The sequence below is a fragment of the Anneissia japonica genome, unplaced genomic scaffold (genome assembly GCF_011630105.1).
Source record: "Anneissia japonica isolate Jap-2015-1 unplaced genomic scaffold, ASM1163010v1 scaffold21_len1647178_cov195, whole genome shotgun sequence".
NCBI lineage: Eukaryota > Metazoa > Echinodermata > Crinoidea > Comatulida > Comatulidae > Anneissia > Anneissia japonica.
Window position 1 is genome coordinate 288,222 of NW_022750455.1, and position 11,907 is coordinate 300,128.

Sequence of the window (11,907 nt, forward strand, 5' to 3'; positions counted from 1 at the left end):
ATGCAATGTGTTCTTTAAAGACATTGCACGCGAGCCAGATGTATACACTGGACTCTCCATTTTTTAAATCCTTATCCGAGAAGACTTTGTTCTACCAACTACATTACCACTAAAGTTTCCTAAAAACGCTCAAATTAAATTTTGAATTACTCATAACTGAACCACATACGTTAACTTTTGATAAGTAACAGGTGGGAAAATAATTTACAGATAGACCTATTTTACTACACAACCCCTTTATTTGCTGGCAGAAATTAAAAGGTGTCTTGCAGAGACAGAAAGGGTATTTAAACGTCTCTTAATCGACGAGAACAAAACCACAATTTCTCTTTTGGGGGAATTTTCAATTGTAGGCTTATATTTAGGTGAAACTGTCTTAAAATCACAAGGTATTTTATTGAGTAAATATTTTTCATGTTTATTTATTATAGGCCTATAATAGAAGTGACGTAACTAAAGATGTGGCCTTTTAACATTAACGTTAGGTAATTAGTGAAGATTTGCTATGAGACACACTCACGGTTGTCATCGGTTATAGCCGAGTGGAACCGTTTGAGTGATCGAGCAATAAACTATCACAATTCCCGGCTAATGTGTAACCGTGTTGCACCAACATTCAAATAGAACAAGCATTCCATAATTGATGATCGTTATACAATTTCCACCCACACAATCGTTCCACTTCTACTTAAAAGTCATATATGATATTAAAATACTACAAATAGTTCGTCAACACATGTTTTACTCACCACACAACCGGGACATTTGCGGAATGTTTCAGAATAGTCGCGGCCACTTGAAGTGTACGCGGGAGTATGTTTTTTCGTTACCGAAATGTAAATATTATTAATCAGCGTGTGAAATCGTATCAGACCTATGACGCAAAGGCAATTGTATCCTTTATCTAATGATCTCAAAATTATCTGTCTCTTTATGTAACTTTTTAATAACTTAATATGCTGTGTTTTTTATAGTGCAATTCAGACCACTTTATAGAGATTTACTGGATTCAATGGTTTAATCACAATCTGCATTGCGTGATTTGATTTGTGACTATTACCGGTACATGTAGATATACGGTATTCATATTATTATCTTTAAAGTCGTGTTTATTTATTCAAAAAATCAAATAAACACAAGTAGGCCTACAAATAAAAGCCGACAACCAGAGTTTTATTTTTACCGTAAATGGCCTCATTTGCAACCGAAGTAGGACATGAACGTGCCAAAAATGACGACGTAAATATAGGCCTGCATGGGACTCTCCCATTTAGAGTAAGAGAATAGGATGAGTGTTAGGACTAGGCCTATTAGTATTAGAGTTGGCGACGCTACCCAATATTTACTGCAGTATGAACGATTTCCAAATCCACCACCGACCTCACGATATTTTCAAATTACACATTTCAAAAACTTTTACGCTACGGGATATTTTGAAAGCAGATTTACTACTTACAATTTAACTCATCTGAAAAAAAATACAACCCAATTCTTTCTGTTGCCTAAAGGTTACAATTTTGAACTCGTGTTGCACCTGACCTCCAAATAAGAAATCTGAAGAGTAAATAAAAAAACAATACAGATCATTAGACGATATATTAACACGTCCAAATAATTAGCCTGATTACTTTACAACGCTACTGTTACTATTATCTCCATTCTAAGAAAATTCGCCGCATAACAATCATTGGCTATTGGAAAGTGTAAACTATTGACCTACGAAATTCGCCCAAAACGTTTTGATTATTATTAAGGATTATTAACAAGGCAATTAGTACCCTTAAAAAATAAGATTTAAATGTTAAAGGTACCGGTATGGTACTGTTCCGTCCTGTAAAGTTAAACTTCATCCATAAATTCAATTTTGAATAGTTGACGTTGTATAAGGCAGTCAGTGTTTCATTCTTTTCGTGTCTTTGATTTTGTTTTTATTTCATGAGAAAACCGAAACAGAATGTAACTAATGACTTGCTGGTTGTAGGCGTATACCTTGGCTCTTAGTTTCATAAGTTAACGTCGTCATTTATTTCGAGCCAACCTTTATTTGTATGTCTCTGAATTAAAGTAAACATCACGTCTAAAAATAAAATGTAATGGATGTGATGTAATACACAGGCACGTGATCATTGGGACGCAAAACCTGAACCCTGTTTCTCTTCCCGCCATTATACGGGTCATTTTTAGATGCCTCGATTACATGCCTCAAGTATCTTGATGACACGACTCTTTAATACCGTATCTAAAATCAAAACCTATTATATCGTTCAACTAGTTGAACCTCCCGATAACAATTCATTCACTCAGTCATTACATAGTTTATAGTATCATTTAACATTGAGTAGGCCTAGGTCTGTTATGACAGAGAATGACAAACCTGGATCAGAACTCAACCCTGAAAATGTTCCCCTCTCCACTTCTTATTATGTTAGCAAAACTGGAAACGATTCCGCGTTAAGCCGATTGATTAAAATAACACTAAACTGTGAAAGTGCTAAGATGTTTTGGGGAACCATGCGTTATAATCCCAAGTGAGAAATACAAATAGGCGTAGGCCTAAATAGCATAGGCGTATGCCTACTTAAGAAATAGCAAATAAGTATTGGAGTGACTGTGTAGACGTTGAAGCTACTTAAGAAGTTCAAACTACCGCCAGTTGTTAAGTTACAATACAATAAAATGTTTATGCTTGATAGTTCTGTACTTTAGGCCTTGGTGCTCCATATCCGTAGAAAGAAAATAGGCTATCTGTGAACGATAGAATATTTTTCAAAAAAATTAACAGACGCATATGACTAAATAATAGGGTTTACTTCATATGGTACTTGAATTTGCTGATAATCAATTTATTCTTCTAATAAAAAGTTTGTACGGACGTCAGCATAAAACACAATATTGTTTCGATCTAAGTTCATTAAAAGTCAATAAAATTGGTGGTTTATTAAATGTGAAATATTTGAAAAATGTATGGTATACAGACAGTAGGCCTAGACTGAGCTATATATTAAACATTGTTGCGAGTCTTGTACATTTTTTTTAATCTGTAAACGGCGGGAACGAAATCCTTCTTTAGCTCTAGATTCAGTCATAGGGCCTAGGCATATTGATAGGTTTTGAATTTCTCTGTGATTTACGGTTCACATTTTGTAAATGTTCGCCGCAGCTTATATCATATTGAGAAGCCCTACACACTCTTTCTAAATACGGTTGGCCTCCTATTTCTATTCACCGATATTATTGTTCTGCTATATCAGGTGTGGGTTGTACAGTCTGGTATGTAGGCCTACCTATAGGCCTACCATATCTATATTTAGGCCTATATTCTTATATTATCCATCCACCTCGCCGCACTCAGCACATGTTTGCACTTAGACCTACATTCCTTTTCAGTTCTCTTCTATCTCAGAAATAACATTATTAGATAACCTGAGTGTGGTTTGCGCTCATTTTTTATTTACATGCATCAACATTTACATCAATTAAACAGAAATCACTAATGCTGAGATACGTCTGAGTGTCCTGGCCATGGAACGCAATAGATGTCTGAACTTAATATCGGCATTAAATCAAGTTTTTAGTGTCTAGAAAATGTCAGATTCTTAACATTTAAGTGTTTTATGCTATTAGTGAATGACTATTATGGTTTCTCCTTTTTCAATCACAATTTAAATTGAAAAGAATGCCAGAGAGTTTAGTCATGAATCGCTAACTAGATGACTCTGACAAATTTGTATTCGTTGGTCAATTCGAAAAACATGTTAGCTATGTCCAACAAACCAAACCCATCAGCCAAATTTGTAAGTTGCATCTATTGCTGATTCACTCAAACGTATTGTCAGTTTTTCAAGATGTAAGCTATAGTATTCGGATACTGAGTGGAGCGGTTGGGAAGCGTTTGCGTTTCGGTCTCTTGAGGCCGGGGTTCGAACCTTTCTTCGCTATGCATTTCGCTTGTGTTCTTGGCCAAAGCACTTTACCTACGTTTGTGTCCCTCCACCCAGGATTATCAGTGGGTACCCGTCCCGTTCACTACTGGGGAAGAAAAAGGCGGCGTGTAATGAAAAGGAACTGGCTACCCACCACAGAATGCCGAGGCTTAGTACGATGGGCCAAGAGCTCATTCCCTTACGTTCGGTAATGAATAGGAGACTACTTTAATCTTTATAGTGCAGCTCCCTCTAGTTAAAGACCCCTCCAATCAAAGAGCACCTCCAATTAAAACCACTTTTCTGTGGCCCAATTTTAATAAATGTCTTTTATCTTTATTCTAATTAGAGACCAAAGCTGCGAAAGACCATGGAAACCCCTGTCCCAAAAGTGGTCTTTAATTGGAGGGAGACCTTATATACAGGGTCTTTGGACATACTGTACATTGCTTAATTAATTTATTGCGACTCCTTGCATTTAGGCAAAGGAAATTACTTTGGAGGTTGCAATGTCTTGATGAGTAGGCTATTTCGCCGGTTGATAGGCCTAATCAGCCCACACACATACATAACATAACTAGATAGTTTTTAAACAATTTCCCAGACATATTTCAAAAGATTGAATTAGACTAAACTAAGACAAGACACAGAAAAGAAAGGTGTAACTGTAAGACTGGACAAGCCGAGGAACTGAATATTTGTACCACAGTTCTGGTAATCCTGTCAGATCTAATTTACTGACTACATTAAAAAACGAATATATAACTTAGAACATTTACATAGACATTTAACAGCGTCGCAAAAAATCAACAAACATGACAATATTAACCCTAAAATTTGTTTTCGCTTGGCGGAAATTAATTTGCGAAAACAAAGTAACCGAGAGGAATTAATCTGTTTGTGCCAAAAGCAATGTTCCTGGCGGGATGCTGATAAAATAGGATGTTCACGTTCAATGCCACAACTTCCACAACTGGGCTTATTTTCAAGGAAGTATTGATCAGCTCCTGATCATAATTATATTCTTTTAGTTTATCAGTACCTTGTAATAGGCCTCTATCACCGTTATCATCTAATTATTTATTTAAGAATGCATTTTATCAGAATTTTCACGTCCAGTGCTACAACTTCCACAACAGGGCTTGTTTTCAGCTAATCATTGATCAGCTCCTGATCATAATTAAGATGTACCGTAGTATATCAGTATCTTGTAATAGGCCTGTATCGTCTTATCATTTATAATTATTTATTTAACAACGTATTTATCAGAATGGCACGATATAACCTCATCCGATCTTCCATTTTCAAATACCACCAGCATTGTTAATTTGTTTTAATTCATCTTTAATATAGGCATAATGTTGCAACTTCTTCAACCCTGGGTGTTAATCATACAACCTCATTACGTGATATAGCCAGCAATTTAACAAAAAAAGAAGACAGCTAAGAAATATAAAAATTTTCTAAGAAGTCGATGGTGGTCTACGGTTTTCGTAAAGTTACCGTCACACAGGACTTGAACTGCACAGGCGGTATCTGTTTGATGTCCTTTGTGAGTTAGACACATAGGTATAGGTGGAAAGCTCACCGACGCGCGGGTTTGTTTGTTGTAGTTGTGTTGTTGGGAGAAAAGTTTATTGTCATGCCACTCTGGGGCTTCATTCTAGACCGAGTTCGTGGCCTGTTGTCAAATACACAACTTCAGATTGTTGATCGACATTTCAAAACTCAAACACTGTCGGTAGGTTTGATTAGGAATGGGTGACACTTGACAATAAGTGAATCAACTTTGTATCATCAAAAATTGTTCAGATTGTTTCTTTGGGCAAACAACCCTTTTTTTTTAATTCTTCGTCATTGGGGGAAAGAGGCCCCGGATTTATAATGGAGATTAGAGTGAATTTGGGCTATATTTAAAGCGATTATGGGTTTTGGGGCTGCATACTCGGTTGTGGCAACTGGGGCTACCGTACTTACGCGATATTATGCATGATTAGCAATGCCGTAGCCAAGATTTTCAAACAGTGCGGGACAATATCATGGTGGACCAACTTTACTCGTAAATTCAAATAATGTGACCCAGTTTCTTAAAAGTTGACCCATTTTACGCAAAAGTATGAAAAATCTGGACCCGTTTTCTTAAAATTTTACCCATTTTAGTCTAAATATGAGAAATCTGGAACCATTTTTCGTAAAGTGGAATCATTCTTTGTGGACCCATTAGAAAAATTGTGTGGGACTGTCCCAACTGTCCGAATAGCTAGTTACGGCATTGATGATTAGGGTGATGTTGAGCTAGGCCTACTACGTGAATATGACGACTTTGGATTACAGTTCTTTACTCGTAGTGGTGGCTTATGGATATAAGCAGCAATCGCCCCATTCTACTGATATTTCATTATTCATCATACGAAACTTTTGACTGTCAATCATATACATTAAGCTACTTTACGCGTGACGAATATGGGCTACATTATACCTATAGGTCTATGCATAGGCCTATTATTTATAAGTAAAAGACAATTATTTGAACATTTCTGATAATATGCCTTAATATCTATTTATACAGTACCGGTATCCCTACTATAGGCCTAGGCCTGTATCATTATCATTAGCAATAAAAGCACGATATAGTTTTTAAACACCACCGATTTGAGGCGTTAGTGTACTTGCGTTCCACACCCCAGGGAGGTCAGTATTAAAATATGAGTGGATGGTCTGGTGTTTTTCGGGAATGGATGGTAGAATATGGTCTGGTTGGTTGCGGCAGTGCGCTAGGATGGGAATTCATGTTAGTGACAGCAAGGAAATGGATAATGATTCAGAGGCACCGTAGGGATGGTTTGCAGGTACTGTGTGGGGCGAATCCAGCCTGTTATAAAGGGGAAGCGTGAATATGCGGGCGAAGCGAGTGTCTTGGAGTAGAGCCTCTGGCGGTGGGGTGCAAAGGGCGAATACCTTTGAAGCTCTTAAATACCTTCGTTAATTTGAGGCTGTATTTGATCGATTGTCACTGTTTAGGATGGTAATTTTGAGATAAGCTTTAAAAGAAATTGTTTAAAACAAATATAGGGGCGTATGCTGCCCTTCTAAACCGTACTTGGACTGGAATTGTACTGGTAGTTATCGTCAGGAAATAGGGCTAAAGCTATGGTCTGTCAGTGATTATTAATCCACCTTTCAATCACTGTCCAACAACGAAAACAATTTTATTCGACCGCTCCCATTGCCTTACCAGTGCGTATTGATGATATTTTGTTAGTTATCTATTTTCTTTAAGTTTGCCGCCCTGACGAACTTTTGGTATTGAGATGAATTCCAAACATAACATATAAGTGTTAAATCTAGCCGAATTTCGTTCTGTCATCGCTTGTTGAGTAGCCGGTATTTTAGAAGGCTCTTTGGGTTACCGTCAAGTTTAACTGGAACGCCACAACCTAATGGGCTGTCGGCGCCGACATGTTTAGGCACACTCCTTATTTTCATAAACATCAAGAGATGTCATCAGTGTTGTTTGATATCCTACCAATTGATCGACTGCCGATAAAAAAAAAATCCCCATCTTTAGGCCTCCGAATTAGGATGAATTTTACAAACATCTGGTGGCCGACTACTGTTGCTTAATCTGAAACTAATGTTGAATAACATGATAAATGCTTAATCTATTGGCCTAAAGCATAAGTGGTAAAACTATGGATATATTGCAATCACTAAAAAAATTACCATGTCGTACCGTAGCAAGATCGCACTTTCAACAGGCGTTTATCATTTTGTGTGACACGCATGGAGATGATCAAAGTCTATTTAAGAACTTTCAACTGGTTAACATGGAAATGATGACAGATTATCGAGCAAGTAATTAGTCAACACGAATATCACAGTCCCATGGGAACTCGTAGACCAGGGTGGTCCTTGTCGGTGCGTACCTCTTCGAACCCTCAATGGCTTGAGTTTTGTTACAGTGTTATAACAGACAAAGTTGTCAATTCGCACGGAGATATTACTAACATTAAATTCCTAAGTTACTTCAAATATATACAAAAATGTGATTAAAATTTTCAAAAATGTTATGGACTGATCATTGACGTGCATGTCATCCAGACTATGCTAGGCTGGACAAGCTCATTGGTACCGTCCTGGAAAAGCAGACTTTTTTTTCCCCTCATTCACCTACTCTACGCGGTACTTAAAATCTACCGGTACCGGTAATTATTTATAAGCTCTAACGAATGTTTTTTTTTTCTCACAAACACGTAATGTAGCATATGTCTAAAGAAATGTTTGTGTCTTCATTGTGTTATTTATTCATTTTATCACTGTATACATTTTAATTAAACCCTGTTTCCTCAAAGTGTTTCATTACACACCAGGTTTAGTGCGGCGGTTATTCGAGCATTTACGGTAAAGCCGACCGTCGATCGATGCAGTTTTTGCAGATCATAAAAACTACCTGTTGTGTGACGCGTCGTTCCGTTGCGATCTCGTGGATTCGCCTTTGAAGTCAGATGCCGATGAAATGTGCGCCTTAATCCCAGGCACTCGCTGCGTCGTACGACGAATCCAACTCCGCTCCTTGTGAACGCTAGACGACGCTACGCCGTCTGCTGATTGATCCGTTGCGTGTGCTTTGTGGTGTTGCGTTCTCCATAAAATCGCAACCGTCGGATCCGGACAGAGCGAGTCCCCGGCTTTACGCATTTCATTTGGCTGGCTACTGTATGTTCAGTAACTCTATCAACTCAGAAATACAACGGCAAACAAATAAACATCTTTCCCGCCCTTCCCTTATACTGTTTTTTTTTGGCGGACCACCTCATTTTTATTTTTATGTAGGCGTACAACATTCACGATGCAGAATACAATACGTTGTTGTAAATAATGAATGGGCTATACAGGCCTAGATAAAATTTCGTTTTTGGTTTGTGTATGTTAGCAGTCTATCTTTATTACTTATTTTAGTTTGCACCTTGTGCACCAGACACAGTTTTGATTTCAGTTCATGAAAAAAGAAAAACAAGTTATGGCGACAAGGTGAGCTTATTAAAATGTCATGGTAATGTTATACGACACACTCACTAAATATCGACATACCACTTCATCTTGTGTCAACTAAATGTCCATCAAACGCGAACTAGAATCGTATTATTCCTCGAACCGAATCGAATGCAAACTAGACCAAGTTGCTGCACGTTTATTGCGTCGACATTTAACCCAGTAAAGATAGGCCGGTCTCTGGATATGAGGTCCTGGGTTTAAAGAGGAAATTCGACCATTATATTTAGACATCTACAGTTTTTGTCTAACGAATATCTTATTAATAATTTAAAATACACTTGAACTGTGTTTACTTTCACTGCCATTCATGACGCGATGTGACACTGCAATTCCTTTTGTTCACACGCACGCACCGATGTTACGCGTTCACACTAGGGTGATTTAGACTAGTAGACGCGAACGCACTAAATTGTAAACCAAACTTAGTAATCTCCTGACTGAATAACCTGTAGGGCCCCTCAGCGGGTCCTATAGTTGGCATGACCAAATGCGTGTTCAAAAATAGTGACGTAATACACGCAACTGTAACTTTAAACCAATCATTTTTGGTGATTGGGTTGTGTATACTTTGTTATTACTGCGGTAACATATCAAAAGAAATACAAAACTTAAGTGGTTGATACCTTTTAAATATAATTTTAATTATATTAAAATGTTCATGTTTATAATTTCTAATTGTTATTTTGTAGTAAGGTGACTGTAGTCCACGCGTTCTACATTTCTAAACAAGCCCTAGCATTCACTCTATTTTCACTGTACACTGCATGGTCCGGAACGCCTTTTTTCCATTCGTCATTTCTTTACTGAGAACCAACCCATCCTATCCGGATAAGTGGACATTATTGGCCACAGTGAGACTTATATTTTAACACTATGACCAACCCCATCCAATTTACGGGGTTTTTTTTTTGTTTTTTGTTTTTTTTTTGTTCCAATGGTGCTCAGGAGGTTTTACTGCAGTCAAAATATGGAATTGTTTGATTAACGACGACTGTCAGACCATGTACGATACAGAACCATTAAAACACGAATATGATATTTTCTTTATAATTGTTCATGATCATTGAATAGCAAATGATGAGGCTAACAACAATTATAAAATGGAACCCATATGTGGTGCATAAATTGACATAACGGAAGCGATCACAAATCATGTTTTTTTTTCTCCTATGGTTATGCTGATGCTGTTTGAACATAAGATCGAATTGTAGTATAAAATAGTGCTAAAACGTCAAAGTTAACCGCGGATGTTTTGTTTAGCCTCGCGGACCTTTTGCCTTCTAGGAAATCCACACGAAGAGTGATGGACAATGCGACAAGTCTCATTTCTAACGGATATCCTCCTATTACCATGGCAAAACTCCTCTCCTTTGTGCCTTGAATTCTAACGTTTATACAACACGCTAATTCGTGTCCCAAGCGGGAGAACCCGAAGCTGGTTCCCTGGGTCGCCGTCCTCTCAAGCAGGTCGGCTCCTAACACTCTTGATTAACCTATAAGCTTTACACAGTCTACCGCTGATGTTTATAGTGTATCGTTCGCATAATAACGCGTTGTTATACTGATGTGTCTGTCCAGTGTTATTGTTATTTCTATATTACACCCTTAACACTCCGATCGTGGAGTATATAACAAAGTATTGTTCGTCTGTCCCCGGTGACTCATCTGGGCCAGTTGCGCCATGCGATACCAATATTAAAGTTTCTCTGTATATAATAACCAGTCTCGCGTTAATGTTTTCTTAATATCTCGCTCATTAGGTATTTTATAACACACCGTTAAGACAACTATTGAAATTAGTGAATTAGTTAAATGCAGCAAACAATTTGGACGCAATGGTAGCAGAATGGTAGGCCTTTATTGACAATTCTGTAAATAATATTGATAGGCCTACTATAATATTAGTATTAACAATAGAAAAAAGACGAATTTGAAAACTTAAGAAGGATGTCGATGAAAATGATGATGATCATGTTGGCTGATAACTATAATGCCAATAATGTTATTGATAATGATGATACAGGCGTAGGCCTACGTCTACAAATTATTGGTTCTTTTAAGTACGTAGGCTATACGCAATACGAACTTGGGCGTAATGTACGCAATACGAAGGGAAATCAATAAGCGAAACAGTAGTATGAAGCTAAATTTTAAACGAAAACTGCTAATCCAGGGACCACTGTCATCGAGGTCCAGGGGCGGGTGGGCTAGGTGCCAGTCTCGCTGATCAGGACAGTGCCGTTTCATCATGAAAGATAAATTGTTGCTTGTCGGTTGTTGCTAGGGTGGCCGATCATCATGATGTGTCACAATGTGATGTAGCTTGACATTTAAAAGTTGCCATCCATCTTACGGTCACTGTCATAAAAGTTTCAAAATGTAGGTAAAATGTTAAACGTGATCTGCTTTTTCTATCAATTCCGCATTTTTGGTACCGCTGTGTCTGTTGTGCATATACCGTACCGTAGTTCTCCAACTAACGCGTTGACAACATACACAATCTGACGCGTTGTTATCACGACGTTATATGTCATACAAAATCATCTAAGACATTTATATTGTGAATGAAATAAGATTAAGTTTGTTTCGTTTCCATGAAATACATGACTTGCATAATTTAATAAATCTGAGTTGGCCTTTAAAAACAACAAAAACAAACCGTGTAGGGCATATTATTACAACTGCGCGTTCGTTGCATGGCAATAACATGTCGGGGTATGGGGAGGTAGTTTTATTCAGTCATGGATGGGATATAGCCCGGTGTAATCGATTGAAAGCTATAGACCTATAAACGCCAGCAGATTTCCCTTCACCTAAGCGTGACAAATACGCATTAAAATACTTACGAATTCACAGAAAAAAACAAATGTCCAATTTGGTCGAGTTACTGATATTCTGTTCATTGTGTATATTCTCGCCACAAGCTTTA